Source organism: Macaca nemestrina, chromosome X (assembly GCF_043159975.1).
Source record: "Macaca nemestrina isolate mMacNem1 chromosome X, mMacNem.hap1, whole genome shotgun sequence".
NCBI classification, from domain to species: domain Eukaryota; kingdom Metazoa; phylum Chordata; class Mammalia; order Primates; family Cercopithecidae; genus Macaca; species Macaca nemestrina.
In genome coordinates this window covers 76,189,435-76,212,780 of record NC_092145.1, presented here as the reverse complement: position 1 = coordinate 76,212,780, position 23,346 = coordinate 76,189,435, and the positions used below count along the sequence as shown (strand labels likewise).

Genomic DNA, 23,346 nt, shown 5'->3' with positions numbered 1-23,346 from the left:
ATATATATGTATATATATATTTGCTTCAAGATGTATTATTATATAGTATAAGTGAAGTGAAGTGAATGCTAGGACAATAAGGCTCCGGTCCTGACTCTTCCACCAATTTTATTTATTGGTCCACCAGTTTATGCACCCATTCATCACTCATCCATCCATCCATCCATCCATCCATCCATCCGTCAATCAATTAATTGATCCATTTGTTCATTCTTGAAAACATTCTTGAACATTCATAGCGCTTTAGCCTCCCATATGTGCAAATATTTTCTCTTCTTTAGGCCTCACTTCCATCATAAGTGCAATGAGAAGGTTTGACTTGATGATTTTTAAGGTTTATTTTATTCATTCATATTTATTTATTTATTTATTTATTTATTTATTTATGAGACAGGGTCTTGCTCTGTCAGCCAGCCTGGAGTGTAGTGGTACAATCATAACTCACTGCATCATCAAATCCCTAGGCTACCTCAGCCTCCTGAGTAGCTGGGTCTGTAACACCACCATGACTGGCTGAATTTTTTCTTTTGTAGAGATAGGGCCTCACTGTGTTGCCAGGGCTGGTCTTGAACTCTTGGCCTCAAGCAATTCCCCAACCTTGGCCTCCCAAAGTGTTGAGATTACAGTCATGAGCCACCGTGCCAGACCATTTTCATTCTTGAAAACCAAACAATATTCAGAGCTGCTCTTTCTTTAGCAATAAAAATATTACAAAGCTTTTCAGGCAAATAAAGTAAGTTATCTCTCATAAGAATGAATTCGGAGGAAAATCCCTATGTAGTTATGGAGGAGAATTACTTGTATATGAAAACACATCTCTCTGTTAGTACTGCAAAAATATTTCATTACTTAAAATTAGGACATAGTAGAAGACTATGGTGGTTATAGCAAAGTTATATTGAATATTTCACAAAAATATGAATAAACAATTTACAGTAAGCATAATTTACTAGATTCTAGCAACTTCAAGAGTACTTAAGCCTCAAGGGCCTTATATTTAAGAAATGGTTAGAGTCGAATAGAGAACTTATGATCATCTAGCACTTAAAAAAGTTTGAATTTTCAAGTTCTTAAGATAAATTAATATTCACTTCATCCTTTATGAAGATAACTTTTTATTTGATCTGTAATAAAATCTCCTTTGTGAACAAAACGTCAAATTACTACTTGACCCAACTATCCGATTACTGGGCATATACCCAAAGGAAAATAAATCATTTTACCAAAAAGACACTTGCATTTTCATGTTTATTGCAGTGCCATTCACAATAGCAAAGAATTGGAGTCAGCATAGGTGTCTGTCAATGGTGGATTGGATAAAGAAAATGCAGTACATATACACCATGGAGTACTATGCAACCATAAAAAGAATGAAATAATGTCTTTTGCAGCAACATGGAAGCTGGAGGAAATTACCCTAAGCAAATTATAGCAGAAACATAAAACCAAATACCCCATGTTCTCATTGATGAGTGGGAGCTAAACATTGGGTATATACAGACATAAACATTGGAACAAGAGACACTCAGGACTCTAAAAGGGGGGAGTGAGGGAGGGTAACAAGGGTTGAAAAACTACTTATTAGTTACTATATGTAGCATTTGGGTGACAGGTTCAATTGAAGCCCAAACCTCAGCATCATACAAAACACCCATGTAACAAACATGCACATGTACTCCCTGAATCCAAAACAAACAAGTTTTAAAAATAAAAAATAATAAAAATCTCTTATGCTCAAATATCTTTCTTTCTGCTTTATGCACTTTAAGAAAACTCTAGGCCGGGCACGGTGGCTCACGCCTGTAATCCCAGCCCTTTGGGAGGCCGAGGAGGGCGGATCACGAGGTCAGGAGATTGAGACCATCTTGGCTAACACAGTGAAACCCTGTCCCTAATACAAAAAATTAGCTGGGTGTGGTGGCAGGTGCCTGAAGTTCCAGCTACTTGGGAGGCTGAGGCAGGAGAATGGCATGAACACGGGAGGCGGAGCTTGCAGTGAGTGGAGATACAGTCACTGCACTCCAGCCTGGGTGGCAGAGTGAAACTCCATCTCATAAAAACAAACAAACAAACAAACAAGCAAACAAACAAAAAAACTCTGAAGAGGATCACATAGAAAAAAAAAACAAAAAATACAAGCAAACACAATACACCACCACCACCAACAACAAAACAGCGTAAATGAAAACATTTGAATGGGGATTGCAAAAAGTCAATGATGGACTTTGCAAGTGAATGCCAGATTTGTTTGGGATTGAGTTACGTCTTAAAATGATCTCATTTCTTATGAATGAGGGGTTAGGTTTGTCAGTGAAATGAATATCAACTTTTATCATATCTATATCTATAGCTGTTGCTATGGAACTTCAAAGGCTTACCAATATAAATTAGCTCAGAATTTAGATCTTTGAACTTTCTTCTATACTTATGAAAGCAACAATATTTATGAAACCTACAATGCCAATAAGCCAAAAATACCCCTTATTTGAAGCCATTTTTGTATTATGTTTGACACATATCAAGGTGTGAGATTCATTATCTGAGGCATTCCCAGAACTGGAGTGATTTGAGTATGTCTGTGAATTTCATCTCTCTTCTTTTCTAAAAACTCTTTCCCATTCTTGACACTTCCAAAAAAGGTGCAAACTAAATGTGAGATGTTAGAGAAATATATTAATGAGAGAAGAAGAAAGAGCATTGGAGAATAAATTTCAGTTGTTTTTTGATTTTGACGGAAGAGTTGTCACAAAATACACACTATCTAAAGATTCAGAAACTGTTAAGACTCTTGAGAGGTGCCTATGATTTTAACAGAATGTTAACAAGGTATTTCCAGAGAGATGTCGTTGTCATCAATTGATGACATGCCCAGATCTTGTTTGTTTCTTCTTTAAGGAGAAATTCATTTTTGTTTTTCCTTAGGGAATGTATTTCCTTTCCTGAGAAAATGCAGACCCCTGTCACAACAACATGAACTCAGGAAAAATTTTATAGCATTGGAGCTCACTTTTCAATATTCAGAGGAAGCAAAAGGAGAACAAATTTGCATTGACTCTCAAAGGGAAATGTTGACAGCATACTAAATACTTCTTCTGAAATTAAACAATAGGAGAAACACCATGTCCTTCTATTGGGTCAGTTTTGATAGAAACTATGATTTTCAATAGTTATAGGAGAGTAAAAATGTTGTGCTGCTGATTTTGGAAGAAAATGAATTGAGTTAGCTGTTCAATGGACAACAGATAACTTTGGATAGTGCTTTTCTTTGCCTTTGCTCATAGTTATCACCATATTTTACTCTGAGTTCTCAATATAGTAAAATAAAGTAGGATTATCTTATAAGCAGAATAATGAGCCTCTTTATACTTTAACTTGTTATGATTAAAAGTTGCTGCAATTATAAAACTGAAAGAACTCCCTGTAGCCAAGTGCCTTGACATAGGTTGGAAATAAAATGATGGATTTTGCCAAATATGTGGGATTTAGACTACAACTCACTAATGCTAGACCTACTATTGATTTTTGGCTCCTTAAGTAACAGGATTAACCTCATATTTTTTGCTTTCATTTAGGTTTTTAACCTCCTTTTATTCAAGTCTTTATTTGTGCAATGAGACAACAGGCTGAGACTATATGGTTTGGGTGGGCCGTTTCAACTAGGTTCAGAAGTTTGTACTCATAAAGGCATGCTCAAATTTGTCCATGAAGTTTCATAATTATTTTTACTAATGGTAAATGAAAACATCCCATGTTAAATTTGGTTTCCTTCCACGGATGTTAGCGTGGATGTCTGGATTTTAAAAAGTAGATTATTAAACTGACCATAAAGCCTCAGTTTAAAATTCAACATGGTGTGGTGGAAAGGACGTTCAACCTTAAGCAAATCCTCTAATTTTTCTGGGCCATAGTTTTCTAATTTTTTCTTTTTTTTTTTTTCAGGTTAAGTAGTAAAAATTTATTGGGAATTCCTGGGTTGGTGATTATCTCCTTCCAGCCTTGAGGGAGGGAACAACACTGTAGGAAATCACTGAGAAGTCACACAACGTCCCAACAACCCCAGTTAACACAGGGAGGAGGAAAGTAATTCCCCAGAAAAGGGGCTGGTCTTCAGTCTTTCTTAATCAAAGAAGGGTTCAGGGGACTGATGTGGGGGACCATCGCATGATACTGGGGCGGGGTAGGGCTGTGCTGGACCCCTGGCTAGCTACTCAAAAACTGGAGAAGCAGATCCACTTCCTCTGGGGATGGAGTTCTTGGTGACTAGGCTCATTTCTTACCCTTGATGAGGCTGTCACTTCCTCTGGTGAAACTTTCATCCTGTAGGTTCAGCATGATGTTGTCAGCCATGAGATAAATACGGTTCTATGATGTGGCGATCGTCTTGGAGATATTCTGGGCTGCTTGGATCTTGTGAAGTTTGATGTAGCCAGGGTTCTTGCTCAGTGCTTCTCCAAGCATCTTGGCAGCCTCGGCCTCACCCTCGGCCTGCACAGTCTTCTGCCGCTGTTCCTGCTTCGCTTTTTCTACCAAGAATTGGGCCCGCTGGACCTCCTGCTGGGCCACTTGTTTGGCTTCTACAGCAGCTGTGTACTCTCGGCTAAAGCTCAGCTCTGTGATGGCTACATCATCCAGGATGAGGCTGAAGTCCTTGGCCCTCTCTGTCAGCTCCCGGCGGATCAACAGGGATACCTGGGCCTGCTGGGTGATCAGCTGTGAGGCATTGAACTTGGCCACCACACTCTTGAGCACCTCGTTGACAATGGATGGCAGCACTCGTTCCTCGTAGTCCAGCCCTAGGCACTGGTACATGCTAGGAAGCTCTTGAGCATTGGGGTTGAGACAGCACTCTCAGGGAGATATTCACCATTTGTAGGTCTTTGGAGCCTGCAGGGGAGGAGATTTTTCGAGGTCTGGCCCGAATGTCGTAGATAATGGGGTACTGCAACCAGGGGATCCTGAAGTGAAGGCCCTCGGCCAGGATAGTGTCCTGCTGCACTCCACAGATCCGATTGAAGAAGATGGTTCTATGCCCGCCTTCCACAGTGAACACGGATTCGCGGACACCGTATGCCACAGCGCCGGCCCCCAGCAACAGCTTCAATGCCGTGCCTATGCCCCGGGGCCCCGTGGGCAGCCGTCCCGGCAAGTCCTTCAAGTTCTGGGCCATGCCTGATCTTGAGGCCGGCAGCACCGGAGGTCAGAAGTGGGTGCCGGCCCGCCTCTACCCCGCTCCAGCTTAGGTACTGCCTCTAATTTTTTCAAACACAGTAGAAACACCTCCCCAGCATCCCCCAGGGATGTTATAAGGAACAAATGAGAGAAAACGGAAATACATTTTATAAATTAGAAATTCTATTTAAGTGTAACATATTTTTTACACCATAATATTTTAAATTGTAAAAAAGTATTTTAGTTGAAGAAGTCTGTGACACAGAAAGGTTAAAGAATTTAACAAAATAACTCAGCTAGTAAGTTGGAGAGCCAGGACTAGAACCCAACTTATTTGATACTTATGCTAACGCTCTAAGAATCCAGAGTTTCATGTAAGATAATGGCCTCCAGTTCCATTCATGCTGCTGCATAAAACATTATTTTATGCTTTTTAATGGCTGAATAGTATTCCATTGTGTGCATCAACTATTTTCTTTATCCATTCATTTATTGATGGACATTTAGGTTGATTCTACATCTGGGCTATTGTGAATAGTGCTGTGATGAACATACACATAAAGATATCTTCTTGACATAATGATTTTTTTTAACTTTTATTTTAGGATCGGGGTACATGTGCAGGTTTGTTTTATGGATAAATTACATGTTATGGGAGTTTGGTGCACAGATAATTTTGTCACCCAGGGAATAAACATAATACTGATAGGTAGTATTTTCATCCTCACCCTCCACCCTCAAGTAAGCCCCAGTGTCTGTTGATCCCTTCTTTGTGTCTGTATATACTCAATGTTTCACTCTCACTTATAAGTGACAACATGTGGTCTTTCATTTTCTGTCCCTCTTTTAGTTTCTTTAGGATAATGTCTTCCAGCTTCATCCATGTTGCTGCAAATCACATGGTTTTATTCTTTTTTATGGCTGCATAGTATTCTATGTATGTGCACCACATTTTATTTACCCAGTCTACCACTGATGGGCATTTAGGTCAATTTCATGCTTTTTTACTGTTTATTTTTTTAAATAGAGAGACAGGGCCACACTTAGTTGCCCAGGCTGATCTCAAATTTCTGGGCTCAAGCAATCCTCCCAACCCAGCCTCTCAAAGTGCTGGGATTACAGGCATGAGCCACTGTGCTCGACTCCTGTGTTTTGGTATTGTGAAGAGTGCTGCAGTGATGTCTCCATTTTCCCATTCACCAGAGTTGATTATGTTTACTTTTATCCTTGGCTTGAAAGAGTCAACAGTTACCAGTGTTCTTTTATCTCCTCCATATCAAAAAAGTTGACAGATTATCAATATGTGGTATAATTATGACAAACAAGCAAGGGTATTTTTGAAAAAGCAAAGATTAGTAACCTTTGCTGAGTAATTATTATTTCTGAGGTCTTTATATGCATTGTCTCATTTTTCCTCACAATAGCCCAGTGGGTACTAGTTTTAATCCCCTTTAACAGATGAGAAAATTGAGACTCAGAGAGGATAAGTAACTTGTTGATATGGTTTGGATTTGTGTTCCAGTCCAAATCTCATGTCAAATTGTAATCCACAATGTTACAGGAGAGGCCTGGTGGGAGGTGATTGAATCATGGGTATGCGTGGATTTCCCCCTTGTTGTTCTCAAGAGAGTGAGTTCTCATGAGATCTGGTTATTTAAAAGTGTGTAGCACCTTCCCCTTCTCTCTCTTTCTCCTGCTGTGACTGTGCAAGACATGCTAGCTTCCCCTTTCACCATGACTGAAAGTTTTCTGAGGCCTCCCCACCCATGCCTCCTATACAGCCTGAGGAACCATGAGCCAATTAAAACTCTTTTCTGTGTAAGTTACTTAGTTTCAGGTATTTTTTATAACAGTGTGAAAACGGACTAATACACTTGTCCAAAGATATATAACTTATTAGTGATGGAGCTTGTATTCAAAGTCAGATCTGCCTGATCCTGTGTCCGAGATCTTACGTACAACCATGCTATCTGGAAAAAAAAAAAAAAAAAAAAAAGATAAAATTTGGTGCTGTGCCTACAAAATCTGTATTTGGGTAGTATGTTAGAAAAGAGAATAAAAAGCCTCATGAGTCAGTTTAGAAATATATTAGATGAAGTAGAAAGAGCCCAGGCTTTAGAATCAAAGAGATCTTGGTTTGAATCCCAGGTCTGTCAGTTACGAGCTGTGTGACATTAAGTCAGTCATTTAAACCCCTGAGCCTGATTGTCCTTATTTGTAAATTAGAAATAAAAATACCTCACAGAGTTGTAATAAGAATTAAATAAGATGATGAATTGTGTTTGGAAAAGAGAATATATTAAATACATGGTAACTGTTAAAATTATATTTGCTGACATTGTTATTGTTATTATTGAAGTTTTAACAGATTTGGGAGATAGGGAAAATATTAACATGAAGAATATACTTCCAGATTTCATTGTTTCATGATTCTTACCCCTGCTTAGTGTTGACTCTGCATGGAGGTGGCCTCCAGATAAATTTTATAGAGTAGTCAGTATGCTTTTCCACTTCTGAGAGAGTACTCATTTGAGTATAGGAATTTAGAAATTTTTCAACAGTTTCAAGAAGTACTAAGTTTCTACTTGTGCATGACATTGTGAGGGATGAAAAAATCATATGGTCTAGAGAGAGATAACTGTCATTCATCAATTTATATGTTATCCCATTTTATCCAATAAATTCACTTAACAGGAATTTAATGAACAACCATAATATTTAAGGTAATGTGCTAATTGTGGCTGAGGTAGAAAATAAATAGAGCAGATATACGACATCTTGGCCTTTGTTTTCATACAGTCCTATACTCCAGGTTGAAAATGAAAAGTGCCTTTATAGAGGTCTATAAATGGAAATAATGACTTCTTGCTGGGACTGAGTATAGGAGGTAGCATTTCAGCTGAATCCTCCCGATTTGGAGATAAGAGAGGGAAGAGAGCGGGTGATTTTTATTACACTTTCTAATGCTGATATAATTTTCTATTTTGAAGCATGGTATATCTTAGTGATTACAAATGCAGGTTCTGGAGCCAGATTGTCTAGGTTCAGTCCTGGCTCAGCTACTTTTACTGCTATTTATCCATTTTGTGACTTGACGTCTTCATCTGCCAAATGGGAAGATAATAACAGTGCCTTCCTTATAAGGGTTTTGTAGGATTAAACAAAACAAATACACATAAAGCATTTACACAATGCTCATCAAATTTGAGCTATTTGGGATATTATTACAAGGCCTTTGATACTGATGAAGCTGACATGCTTAATCATTCAGCCCCTTTACAGTGAAATATTTATGAATCGCTATAATTTAAGTAAGAAGGAGGAAAATACAACAGGAGGGGTAGAAGCTGAATCTTGAGACAGGAGAGAAGCTTTGCTGCTCTCTCAACAAAAGTACAGTGAAATAGTGGCAGAAAACTCACATGTGGAACCTGCCTCGTTCCTTGCTTGAAACTCAATTTATATTTTTAATCTTTATGTTAGGCTTAGATGTGCAAGTTTGTTATATAGGTAAATAATGCGCCATGGGGGTTTGGTGTACAGATTATTTTGTCACCCAGGTAATAAGTATAGTACTCGATAGGTAGTCTTCAATCCTCTCTCTCTTCCCCAACTCCACGCTTAAGTAGGCCCCAGTATCCGTTGTTTCCTTCTTTGTGTCCACATGTATGCAAAGTTTAGCTCCCACTTATAAGTGAGAACATGCAGTATATGGTTTTCCTGTGGTAGTTCACTAAGGATAATGGCCTCCAGCTCCATCCATGTTGATGCAAAGGAAATGATCTCATTGTTTCTTATGGCAGTATAATAATCCGTTGTGTATATGTACCACATTTTTTTATCCAGTCTGCTGTTGATGGATATTTAGGTTGATTCCATGACTTTGCTATTGTGAATAGTGTCACAATGAACAACATATCCATGTGTCTTTATGGTAGAATGATTCTTATACCCAATAATGGGATAGCTGGGTCAAATGGTAATTCTATTTTAAGTCTTTGAGAAATCACCAAACTGCTTTCTGCAATGGCTGAACTAACTTACACTCCCACCAGCAGTGTATAAGCTTTCTTTTTTTTCACCATATCGCCAGCATCTGTTATTTTTTGACCTTTTAATACTAGCCATTCTGAATGGTGTGAGATGATATCTCATTGTGGGTTTGATCTGCATTCATCTAATAATTAGTGATGTTGAGCATTTTTCATATGCCTTTTGGCCACATGTATGACTTATTTTGAAAAATATTTGTTTAGATATTTTGCCAACTTTTTCATGGAGTTATTTGTTTCTCATATATTTGTTTAAGTTCCTTATAGATGCTGAATATTAGATCTCTGCTGGATGCATAGTTTGCAAATATTTTATGCTATTCTGTAGGGTATCTGTTCACTCTGTTGATAGTTTATTTTGCTATGCAGAAGCTCTTTAGTTTAATCAGGTCCCATTGGTTAATTTTTGTTTTTGTTACAATTGCTCTTGGCATCTTCATCATGAAATCTTTGCCAGTTTCTATGTTCAGACTGGTATTGTCTAGGTTGTCTTTCGGGTTTTTATATATTTTAGGTTTTACATTTAAGTCTTTAATCCACCTTGAGGTGATTTTGTATATAGTGTAAGGAAGAAATCCTGTTTCAGTCATCTGCATATGGCTAGACAGTTATCCCAGAACCATTTATTGAATAGAGAGACCTTTCCCCATTGCTTGTTTTTGTCAATTTTGTTGCATGTGTGTGGCATTATTTCTTTGCTTTCTATTCTGTTCTATTTATTGGTCTATATAACTGTTTTTGTACCAGTACCATGTTGTTTTTGTTACTGTTTGCTCATAGTACAGTTTGAAGTCAGGTAATGTGCTGCCTGCACCTTTGTTATTTCTGTTTAGATCGCCTTGGCAATTCAGGCTCTTTTATGGTTCCATATGAATTTTAAAGTAGTTTTTTATAGTTCTGTGAAGAATGTCAATGTCACCTTTGATAGGAATAGAATTGAATCTGTAAATTGCTTTGGACAGTATGGGCATTTTAACAATATTGATTATTTCTATCTATGAGCATTAAATGTTTTTCCATTTGTTTGTGTCAAAATAAGAATACAGGAAGTCAAACTATCCCTGTTTTCAGATGATATTATTCTATACTTAGAAAACACCATAGCCTCCCCTCAAAAGTTCCTGGAACTGATAAACAACTTCAGCAAAGTCTCAGGATACAAAATTAATGTACAAAAATTAATAACATTTCTTTACACAAACAACATCCAAGCTGAGACCCAGATGAAGAATGCAGTCCCACTCACAGTAGCCACAACAAGAGTAAAATATCTAAGAATACAGCTAACCAAGGAGGTGAAAGATCTCTACAAAGAGAATTACAAAACATTACTCAAAGAAATCAGAGATGAAACTCAATTTAACTCCACACTTGGCACATAGTAGGTGCTCAATGAATTTTTGCTGAATGATATCATGAACAATTGAGTGCTGAGTTTTATTTTACCATTTTCTATTGAAGGGTGGAAATTGTTTAAAATTCCTAAACTTGCTCTGATCAGAGCTGTACTTCTCTCAAGTGGTTCTTAAGTCCCCGGAATATAATTGTTCAACATTCCACATTCTTTTAGCAATCATACCTCAGCAAACCTTTAAACAGTGACTGAAAAACTATAAAATTAAAATGTTTAATTTTACCTTTTTGCCATTCCATTTGTAATGCCGTCTGCAAATAATAGAACATCTAAATTTCACTTGTCAGGTTTTCCTTTTTTTTTTTTTTTTTTTTTTGAGATGGAGTTTCGCTCTTGTTGCCCAAGCTAGAGTGTAATGGCAGGATCTCGGCTCACTGCAGCCTCCACCCCCAGGTTCGAGCTATTCTCCTGCCTCAGCCTCCCGAGTAGCTGGGATTACAGGCGCGTGCCACCACACCTGGCTAATTTTTTGTATTTTTAGTAGAAATGGGGTTTCACCTTGTTAGCCAGGCTGGTCCTGAATTCCTGATCTCAGGTAATCCACCCGCCTCGGCCTACGAAAGTGCTGGGATTACAGGCTTGAGCCACCGCACCCAGCCAGGTTTTCCTTTTTTACAGTGACTGAAATGAAACATTAAAATCATACAATAATACCAGGTTTCCATCAACTATTTACTCATTCATTAGTATAGACAGCCATACCAATACCCAGTTCCATTATATCCATTTAAAGGTTTTTATTTTTAAAGAGTTCTGTTTCAGTGTCTCTGCATTTGAAGGGTTGTTCAGAAAGTTTACAAGCAGCAGCTCTGACTTCTTCTTCAAAAATGAATAAAGAAACATGGACAGTTAAGATGATATCAGGTTGGCACAATAGTAATTGTGGTTTTTGCCATTAAAAGTAATAGCAAAAACTGCAATTACTTTTGCATCAACCTCTTAATCTCAGGTCTTAATATAATATTGGTAAACAGAATTGTCCATGGACTGAACATTCCTACTTATGGTTTATTTAAAGTTTTCCCCCAGAAATAGACATATTCATGTTTAGCATTTTAGAGACTAATGCAAGGAAATGTGATTGCCATTGATTATGAAATTCTCAATGGTAAGATCCAGGTCTGGATTATTTACTCTCCCAAGTGTGTGTTACTGGAGTTCTCCTTAAAGATACTGATGAGTTACTCTTGAAAGAACAAATGCATTTAACATGTACAGCTTCACAGGAACCAATCTTAGATCTGGTAGGGTGGACGGAAGTGCAAATGGAGTGGAATGAAAAGGAACAAAAAGAACCCCGAGAAGAAAATAAAGAGTGCTGACATAAAACTTGGCTAACTGGCACCATCTAGTAGAGGATTTTCCCTGGATAGAGTAATTACTCAGGCACTGTTGAATGTAAGCATGTGAGCGGAAGAGCAGGCAGAATGAAGTGAAAGATCTAATGGCAAATATCCTCGGCAAACAAAACCAAACCTTTAGGTCTAATATAAAGTTCATTAGCCTTTCCAACATATTTTTGCTGCATGTTACCTATGAATCTATAGTGGTTTTCTGTTTGGTTCTGTTTCCAACATGGTCCAACAGTGATTAGCCTTTTATAACACTTTAACACTTTTTTCCTGATCATTTCCTCTCATCTTAAGTCCCTTTAATTCTAAGCAAGAATTAAGACTCCAGTTTTCATATGTCTTAACAAACACTGAAAATTCTTTTCTTTCTGGCTTATGAAAAACTGTTGACTTGGACAACCCTAATGTCTTCCAGCTGTGGAAACTATCCGTGTGATAAACTAAGGATGTTGTTACAAATTGAGGCTAGGGTGTCCTTCTGGAAAAACTGCTTGCTTTTATTTTGGGGAACATTAAATGACTGGGTATTTAACTTGAAATTTTTTCACATATAGGCTTATATTTTATCTTAATAGAAGAAAGATAAAGTATTGAATAATGTAGAAAACATTCCCCTATATAACATTTGTAATCTGGTTACAAATCTTGCCATTATTTCCCTCTCTTTTTATAGCTAGGGATTTATTTCCCCTCCTCTTGGGTTTTGGGGCATCTATAGGTGAGCCTTTGTACCTCCTGCTATAAAGTCAATTGGCCTAGCATATGTCTGAATCTCTCTCAACATCCCTCATTAGCTTAATATTATTTTATTCTTTGCCAAAGCTTTCTGCTTTAACAAAGATTGATGTTAACGGCTGAACTGTAATGCACCAGTTTCTATCTCTTCACTTTTTCCGGGTTGGGCCCTTGTCCAAGTCGTAAAAGCAGCACAGTTGGAGCTCAATCCAGCCTTCTCTTTCTTGTCCACAGTGCTTTCATGCTCTCCACATTGTCTTGTTCTACTATCAAGATGGACATGTTGTAAAGAATCAAATAAGTGGATGTGCATTGAGATGTAACTAAAGGGAAAGTCTTGCTGGGTTATCTCTTCTAGGATGGATTTACATTTTCTCAAAGATCTAGGTTTTAAGCCAAGAGAATGAGTTGCTAATAATATAATTTCTATTTGTGAAGGTATTTTTCCCCATGTAGGCATTGACAATTTGCTTAATCTGTGTACACAAAAGACTGTTTTCTAACTGGTGTATGCTCTACTCTTTTAATTTTTGTTTGACCATATTTCTGATATTTACTCCCAACTTGTTAGGCTTTGTTTGGCCTTTTTCAATACATTCTTTTAGAAAGTGCAGGAGAGTTCCTTACATGGCTAGATGAGTATGGAGAAGAAACGGTGCTTTAAGACTGCTTGAATTAGAATATTGATTACATCATTTACTTAACTGTGTGAGAAATAACTCAGCCTCTCTATATTGGTTTATTCATCTGCAACATATAGATAATAATAATACCAATCTCATAAGGTTGTTACAAGGATTCAGTAAAAAATTACTAAAAATGCTTAGAAAAGTGTCTGGCAAACAGTATGCTTTATATTAGGGATAATAATTATTTCTATTAAGTTCCAACCTTCCATTTTGACTTGTTTATGTAGGCACTGGAAGATAATAAGAATGAAGAACAGTAAGATTGTAGGTAGGAAGCCCCTTAGAGGGAACTGTAAATACTCCTACATACTGCCCTTTTCTCTTACTACCCAACCCCAGGCACATTCCTGTGCCTTCTATTCCTTTGCTCTTCAGAAACTTCAAACTCCTTACCTGTTTTCATGTCTTTCTTTGTCTTGAATTCCAATAACTTTATGCCACCGAATTTCTTCCTCTTCATATGCTTCTCTGCTCATTTGGCTTATCTATCATTGCTATCATTTACTATCTCCAGGATAGTTGGACATCATTGGTGACCTCTTGCCTTATCAGTTATTTTTCAATGGGAGTCCTTGGGTCAGCATCTTATAGTATTTCTGCTTAAAACATGAGAATAATTATCCTCCCATTTCTGCTATGGATTACTATTTGGCCTAGACAGTTGAAATAGATTAATGTATTGCATCATTGTTTTATCAGAAACAATAGCAGTCTTCCAATTAATTTTAGGGAAATATATTTTGAAAAAGCAGTATTGTAGACAGTGTAGACTGTCAGTAAAATGTAGTAATGCAACATAGTGGGTTTTTAGGTTGATTACAAAAAACTTACTACTCTACCAGAGCCCCATTCCTTGTGAAAGTTTTCGTGAATATTATGTGGGTCTTACTGTGGTCAGAGGTCTCTGGTGTTTTCATGAGGAAAAGCTACTTTTTATTTTATTGAAGACAAACTCATTGGTTTGTGGAAATTAGCTACTCAGCAGAAAACTAGGCTACTGCCAACAGTAAAAATCCCTAGTAAAATCACTGTGTGTGTGTGTTTGTGTGTGTGTATGTATACTTTCCTTCACACTGGAATTTCTAGAACACATCCAAAAGGGTTATATGGCAGAGTTAACCTGCTGAGGGTTATAGCTGTACATCTAGGGGTTAGGGATTCATGCCCATGTCATTTGTAACACAGATATTTGGAAATGCTGCCAAACTTTTAACTGAAGGAATGTTTAATCTATGTGGAGACACAGCTAACTTCTGACCCCTTTTCTGTGTCAATGAACAAATAAGAAATAATGTCTTCATTGGCAAAAACAGAACCATCACTAAAAGCTGGAAACCAGCAGCTGGAAAATCTGTACATGGAAAAACAAATGATATGGACAGCAAAATTAGTTACCTTGGCAGATACCAGACATGTCTCACACACATTCAAGACATACTTAATGTGAAAATTCAGCTTGTCCTAAGCAAAGCCATATGTTCACTACAAAAGACAAAGAAAGTTAGAGTGTTGCTTGTAATTGAGAAAGGATATAAAACATTTCCTCAATATTAGCAATAGCTGAATGAAAATATGTGTAATATACAAGGAAGATTAATGAAGAATAGTAAAGAAAATCAGAGTCTTTATATTTTTAACATGCTTGCCTTATGTATTTTACACCAAGGCATCAGAAAGAGGTAATGAAAATGTAGGCTTAGAAGGGGCACAGTGGCTCACACTTGTAATACCATCCCTTTGGGAGGTTGAGAACACCTGAGGTCAGGAGTATGAGACCACTCTGGCCAACATGAAATCCCATCTCTACTGATAAAGAAAAAAAAAATACAAAATTTAGCCAGGCTTGGTGGTGGGTGCCTGTAGTCTTAGTTAGTTGGGAGGCTGAGGCAGGAGAATCACTTGAAGTGGAGGGTACACTGAGCCAAGATTGCACCATTGCACTCTAGCCTGGGTGATAAGAGTGAGACTCCTTCACATATCAAAAAAAAAAAAAAAAAAAAAAGTAGGCTTAGTTTAGTCAGTGTAAAATATAACCCTTGAAAACACATTTTTGGGAGGGCGGAGCAAGATGGCCAAATAGGAAGAGCTCCAGTCTCCAACTCCCAGCGCGAGCGACACAGAAGACCGGTGATTTCTGCATTTTCAACTGAGGTACTGGGTTCATCTCACTAGGGTGTGCCGGACAATCGGTGCTGGTCAGCTGCTGCAGCCCGACCAGCGAGAGCTGAAGCAAGGCGAGGCATCGCCTCACCTGGGAAGCACAAGGGGAAAGGGAATACCTTTTCCTGGCCAGGGGAACTGAGACACACAACACCTGGAAAATCGGGTACCTCCCACCCCAATACTGCGCTTTAAGCAAACAGGCACACCTGGAGATAATATCTCACACCTGGCCGGGAGGGTACTACGCCCATGGAGCCTCCCTCATTGCTAGCACAGCAGTCTGCGATCCTGCAGCAAGGCAGCAGCGAGGCTGGGGGAGGGGCGCCCGCCATTGCTGAGGCTTAAGTAAGTAAACAAAGCTGCTGGGAAGCTCGAACTGGGTGGAGCTCACAGCAGCTCAAGGAAACCTGCCTGTCTCTGTAGACTCCACCTCTGGGGACAGGGCACAGATAACTACAAAAGCAGCAGAAACCTCTGCAGACGCAAACGACTCTGTCTGACAGCTTTGAAGAGAGCAGTGGATCTCCCAACACGGAGGTTGAGATCTGTGAAGGGACAGACTGCCTGCTCAAGTGGGTCCCTGACCCCTGAGTAGCCTAACTGGGAGACATCCCCCACTAGGGGCAGTCTGACCACCCACACCTCACAGGGTGGAGTACAACCCTGAGAGGAAGCCTCCAAAGCAAGAATCAGACAGGTACACTCGCTGTTCAGCAATATTCTATCTTCTGCAGCCTCTGCTGCTGATACCCAGGCAAACAGGGTCTGGAGTGGACCTCAAGCAATCTCCAACAGACCTACAGCTGAGGGTCCTGACTGTTAGAAGGAAAACTATCAAACAGGAAAGACACCTACACCAAAACCCCATCAGTACATCACCATCATCAAAGACCAGAGGCAGATAAAACCACAAAGATGGGGAAAAAGCAGGGCAGAAAACCTGGAAATTCAAAAAATAAGAGTGCATCTCCCCCGGCAAAGGAGCGCAGCTCATCGCCAGCAACGGATCAAAGCTTGATGGAGAATGACTTCGACGAGATGAGAGAAGAAGGCTTCAGTCCATCAAACTTCTCAGAGCTAAAGGAGGAATTACGTACCCAGCGCAAAGAAACTAAAAATCTTGAAAAAAAAGTGGAAGAATTGATGGCTAGAGTAATGAATGCAGAGAAGGTCCTAAACGAAATGAAAGAGATGAAAACCATGACACGAGAAATACGTGACAAATGCAAAAGCTTCAGTAACCGACTCGATCAACTGGAAGAAAGAGTATCAGCGATTGAGGATCAAATGAATGAAATAAAGTGAGAAGAGAAACCAAAAGAAAAAAGAAGAAAAAGAAATGAACAAAGCCTGCAAGAAGTATGGGATTATGTGAAAAGACCAAATCTACGTTTTTTTTTTTGTTGTTTTTTTTTTTTTTTTTTTTTTTTTTGAGACGGAGTCTCGCTCTGTTGCCCAGACTGGAGTGCAGTGGTGCGATCTCGGCTCACTGCAAGCTCCGCCTCCCAGGTTCACGCCATTCTCTTGCCTCAGCCTCCGGAGTAGCTGGGACTACAGGCGCCCACAACCGCGCCCGGCTAATTTCTTTTAGTATTTTTAGTAGAGACGGGGTTTCACCGTGTTAGCCAGGATGGTCTCGATCTCCTGACCTCATGATCCGCCCGCCTCGGCCTCCCAAAGTGCTGGGATTACAGGCTTGAGCCACCGTGCCCGGCCCAAATCTACGTTTGATTGGGGTGCCTGAAAGTGAGGGGGAAAATGGAACCAAGTTGGAAAACACTCTTCAGGATATCATCCAGGACAACTTCCCCAACCTAGTAGGGCAGGCCAACATTCAAATCCAGGAAATACAGAGAACGCCACAAAGATACTCCTCAAGAAGAGCAACTCCAAGACACATAAATGCCAGATTAACCAAAATTGAAATGAAGGAAAAAATCTTAAGGGCAGCCAGAGAGAAAGGTCGGGTTACCCACAAAGGGAAGCCCATCAGACTAACAGCAGATCTCTCGGCAGAAACTCTACAAGCCAGAAGATAGTGGGGGCCAATATTCAACATTCTTAAAGAAAAGAATTTTAAACCCAGAATTTCATATCCAGCCAAACTAAGTTTCATAAGTGAAGGAGAAATAAAATCCTTTACAGATAAGCAAATGCTTAGAGATTTTGTCACCACTAGGCATGCCTTACAAGAGACCCTGAAGGAAGCACTCAACATGGAAAGGAACAACCGGTACCAGCCATTGCAAAAACATGCCAAAATGTAAAGACCATCGAGGCTAAGAAGAAACTGCATCAACTAACGATCAAAATAACCAGTTAATATCATAATGGCAGGATCAAGTTCACACATAACAATATTAACCTTAAATGTAAATGGACTAAATGCTCCAATTAAAAGACATAGACTGGCAAACTGGATAAAGTGTCAAGACCCATCAGTCTGTTGTATTCAGGAGACCCATGTCACACGCAGAGACATACATAGGCTCAAAATAAAGGGATGGAGGAAGATTTACCAAGCAAATGGAGAACAAAAGAAAGCAGGGGTTGCAATACTAGTCTCTGATAAAATAGACTTTAAACCATCAAAGATCAAAAGAGACAAAGAAGGCCATTACATAATGGTAAAGGGATCAATTCAACAGGAAGAGCTAACTATCCTAAATATATATGCACCCAATACAGGAGCACCCAGATTCATAAAGCACGTCCTTAGAGACTTACAAAGAGACTTAGACTCCCATACAATAATAATGGGAGACTTCAACACTCCACTGTCGACATTAGACAGATCAACGAGACAGAAAGTTAACAAGGATATCCAGGAATTGAACTCATCTCTGCAGCAAGCAGACCTAATAGACATCTATAGAACTCTCCACCCCAAATCAACAGCATATACATTCTTCTCAGCACCACATCGTACTTATTCCAAAATTGACCAAATAATTGGAAGTAAAGCACTCCTCAGCAATTGTACAAGAACAGAAATTATAACAAACTGTCTCTCAGACCACAGTGAAATCAAACTAGAACTCAGGACTAAGAAACTCAATCAAAACCGCTCAACTACATGGAAACTGAACAACCTGCTCCTGAATGACTACTGGGTACATAACGAAATGAAGGCAGAAATAAAGATGTTCTTTGAAACCAACGAGAACAAAGATACAACATACCAGAATTACTGGGACACATTTAAAGCAGTGTGTAGGGGGAAATTTATAGCACTAAATGCCCACAAGAGAAAGCAGGAAAGATCTAAAATTGACACTCTAACATCACAATTAAAAGAACTAGAGAAGCAAGAGCAAACACACTATAAAGCTAGCAGAAGGCAAGAAATAACTAAGATCAGAGCAGAACTGAAGGAGATAGAGACACAAAAAACCCTCCAAAAAATCAATGAATCCAGGAGTTGGTTTTTTGAAAAGATCAACAAAATTGACAGACCGTTAGCAAGACTAATAAAGAAGAAAAGAGAGAAGAATCAAATTGACGCAATAAAAAATGATAAAGGGGATATCACCACTGACGCCACAGAAATACAAACTATCATCAGAGAATACTATAAACACCTCTACGCAAATAAACTGGAAAATCTAGAAGAAATGGATAATTTCCTGGACACTTACACTCTTCCAAGACTAAACCAGGAAGAAGTTGAATCCCTGAATAGACCAATAGCAGGCTCTGAAATTGAGGCAATAATTCATAGCCTACCAACCAAAAAAAGTCCAGGACCAGATGGATTCACAGCTGAGTTCTACCAGAGGTATAAGGAGAAGCTGGTACCATTCCTTCTGAAACTATTCCAATCAATAGAAAAAGAGGGAATCCTCCCGAACTCATTTTTTGAGGCCAACATCATCCTGATACCAAAGCCTGGCAGAGACACAACAAAAAAAGAGAATTTTAGACCAATATCCCTGATGAACATCGATACAAAAATCCTCAATAAAATACTGGCTAACCGGATTCAGCAGCACATCCAAAAGCTTATCCACCATGATCAAGTGGGCTTCATCCCTGGGATGCAAGGCTGGTTCAACATTCGCAAATCAATAAACATAATCCAGCATATAAACAGAACCAAAGACAAGAACCACATGATTATCTCAGTAGATGCAGAAAAGGCTTTGGACAAAATTCAACAGCCCTTCATGCTAAAAACGCTCAATAAATTCGGTATTGATGGAACCTACCTCAAAATAATAAGAGCTATTTATGACAAACCCACAGCCAATATCATACTGAATGGGCAAAAACTGGAAAAATTCCCTTTGAAAACTGGCACAAGACAGGGATGCCCTCTCTCACCACTCCTATTCAACATAGTGTTGGAAGTTCTGGCTAGGGCAATCAGGCAAGAGAAAGAAATCAAGGGTATTCAGTTAGGAAAAGAAGAAGTCAAATTGTCCCTGTTTGCAGATGACATGATTGTATATTTAGAAAACCCCATTGTCTCAGCCCAAAATCTCCTTAAGCTGATAAGCAACTTCAGCAAAGTCTCAGGATACAAAATTAATGTGCAAAAATCACAAGCGTTCTTATACACCAGTAACAGACAAACAGAGAGCCAAATCAGGAATGAACTTCCATTCACAATTGCTTCAAAGAGAATAAAATACCTGGGAATCCAACTGACAAGGGATGTAAAGGACCTCTTCAAGGAGAACTACAAACCACTGCTCAGTGAAATTAAAGAGGACACAAACAAGTGGAAGAACATACCATGCTCATGGATAGGAAGAATCAATATTGTGAAAATGGCCATACTGCCCAAGGTTATTTATAGATTCAATGCCATCCCCATCAAGCTACCAATGAGTTTCTTCACAGAATTGGAAAGAACTGCTTTAAAGTTCATATGGAACCAAAAAAGAGCCCGCATCGCCAAGACAATCCTAAGTCAAAAGAACAAAGCTGGAGGCATCACACTACCTGACTTCAAACTGTACTACAAGGCTACAGTAACCAAAACAGCATGGTACTGGTACCAAAACAGAGATATAGACCAATGGAACAGAACAGAGTCCTCAGAAATAATACCACACATCTACAGCCATCTGATCTTTGACAAACCTGAGAGAAACAAGAAATGGGGAAAGGATTCCCTATTTAATAAATGGTGCTGGGAAAATTGGCTAGCCATAAGTAGAAAGCTGAAACTGGATCTTTTCCTTACTCCTTATACGAAAATTAATTCAAGATGGATTAGAGACTTAAATGTTAGACCTAATACCATAAAAATCCTAGAGGGAAACCTAGGTAGTACCATTCAGGACATAGGCATGGGCAAAGACTTCATGTCTGAAACACCAAAAGCAACGGCAGCAAAAGCCAAAATTGATAAATGGGATCTCATTAAACTAAAAAGCTTCTGCACAGCAAAAGAAACTTCCATCAGAGTGAACAGGCAACCTACAGAATGGGAGAAAATTTTTGCAATCTACTCATCTGACAAAGGGCTAATATCCAGAACCTACAAAGAACTCAAACAAATTTACAAGAAAAAAACAAACAACCCCATGAAAAAGTGGGCAAAGGATATGAACAGACATTTCTCAAAAGAAGACATTCATACAGCCAACAGACACATGAAAAAATGCTCATCATCACTGGCCATCAGAGAAATGCAAATGAAAACCACAATGAGATACCATCTCACACCAGTTAGAATGGCAATCATTAAAAAGTCAGGAAACAACAGGTGCTGGAGAGGATGTGGAGAAATAGGAACACTTTTACACTGTTGGTGGGATTGTAAACTAGTTCAACCATTATGGAAAACAGTATGGCGATTCCTCAAGGATCTAGAACTAGATGTACCATATGACCGAGTCATCCCATTACTGGGTGTATACCCAAAGGATTATATATCATGCTGCTATAAAGACACATGCACACGTATGTTCATTGCAGCACTATTCACAACAGCAAAGACTTGGAATCAACCGAAATGTCCATCAGTGACAGACTGGATTAAGAAAATGTGGCACATATACACCATGGAATACTATGCAGCCATCAAAAAGGATGAGTTTGTGTCCTTTGTAGGGACATGGATGCAGCTGGAAACCATCATTCTTAGCAAACTATCACAAGAACAGAAAACCAAATACCAAATGTTCTCACTCATAGGTGGGAACTGAACAATGAGATCACTTGGACTCAGGAAGGGGAGCATCACACACTGGGGCCTATCATGGAGAGGGGGGAAGGGGGAGGGATTGCATTGCGAATTTTACCTGATGTAAATGACGAGTAGTTGGGTGCTGACGAGTTGATGGGTGCAGCACAGCAACATGGCACAAGTATACATATGTAACAAACCTGCACGTTATGCACATGTACCCTAGAACTTAAAGTATAATAATAATAAAAAAAAATCAGCAAAAATAATATATTGTTTGAGTTTTCTTCATCATTAGTTTCTAACTTGATTACATTGTGGTCAGTGAATGTGATATGTCTATATTCAACTTTTGTAATATGTACATATTTCACTTTGTAAATTTTATAATAAAAAATTATATAGTTTGTTAATTTCAAAAAAAAAAGAAAACACTTTTTAAGATTATGTGTAGTTTATAATACCTTATTTACATTATTTTTGAAGCAACTAAATGATATTTGTGATCCAATGGGTCAAAACTTAATTCAGACTTTAGAAACTCATGACATAAAAAGTCACGTGGAGAATTATTAAGAAATATGTAAAATTACCACACCACAAAACACTATTTTCCATTTCGAAAATATATCGATGAAACAAAATAAAAACAGTGAAAAATACCTTTCTTTGTCTTTTTTGATCTTTGTTGGTTTAAAGTCTGTTCTGTTGGAGAGTAGCATTGCAATCTCTGTTTGTTTTTCTTTCCATTTGCTTGGTAAATGTTTCTCTATCCCTTTATTTTGACCCTATGTGTGTCTTTGCACGTGAGATGGGTCTCCTGAATACAGCAGACCAATGGGTCTTGACTTTTTATCCAATTACCCACTCTGTGTCTTTTAATTGTGCCATTTAGCCGATTTACATTTAAGGATAATATTGTTATGTGCAAATTTGATTCTGTCATTATGAGGCTAGCTGGTTATTTTTCCCATCAGTTGATACAATTTCTTCATATTGTCAATGATCTTTTCAATTTGGTATGTTTTTGCAGTGACTGGTACTGGTTTTTCCTTTCTATATTAAGTGCTTCCTTCAGGAGCTGTGCAAGGTGGGTGTGATGGTGACAAAATCTCTCAGCATTTGATTGTCTGTAAAGGTTTTTATTTCTCCTTATAAAGCTTAGCTTGGCTGGATGTAAAAATTCACCACCTCTTCAGTCTACACGTTCTCAATAAACTAGGTATTGATGGAATATATATGAAAATTAAAAGAGCTATTTATGACAGACCCATAGCCAATATCATACTGAATGGGCAAAAGCTGGAGGCACTCCCTTTGAAACCTGGCACAAGGCAAGGATGCCCTCTCTCACCACTCCTATTCCACATAGTATTGAAAGTTCAGGCCAGGGCAATCAGTCAAGAGAAAGAAATAAAGGGTATTCAAATAAGAAAAGAGAAAGTCAAATTGTCTCTGTTTGCAGATGACATAATTGTGTATTTAGAAAACCCAATTGTCTCAGCCTAAAATCTCCTTAAGATGCTAAGCAACTTCAGCAAAGTCTCAGAATACAAAATCCATGTGCAAAAATCACAAGCATTCCTATACACCAGTAATAGACAGAGAGCCAAACCATGAGTGAACTCTCGTT

The 23,346-nt window shown here is 38.6% G+C and overlaps 1 pseudogene; it reads right to left on the bottom strand.

The window, feature by feature from the left end:
• Nucleotides 1-4,156: 4,156 nt before the first annotated feature.
• LOC105464342 (prohibitin-2 pseudogene) lies at nt 4,157-5,167 on the bottom strand (annotated as a pseudogene).
• Nucleotides 5,168-23,346: the final 18,179 nt, after the last annotated feature.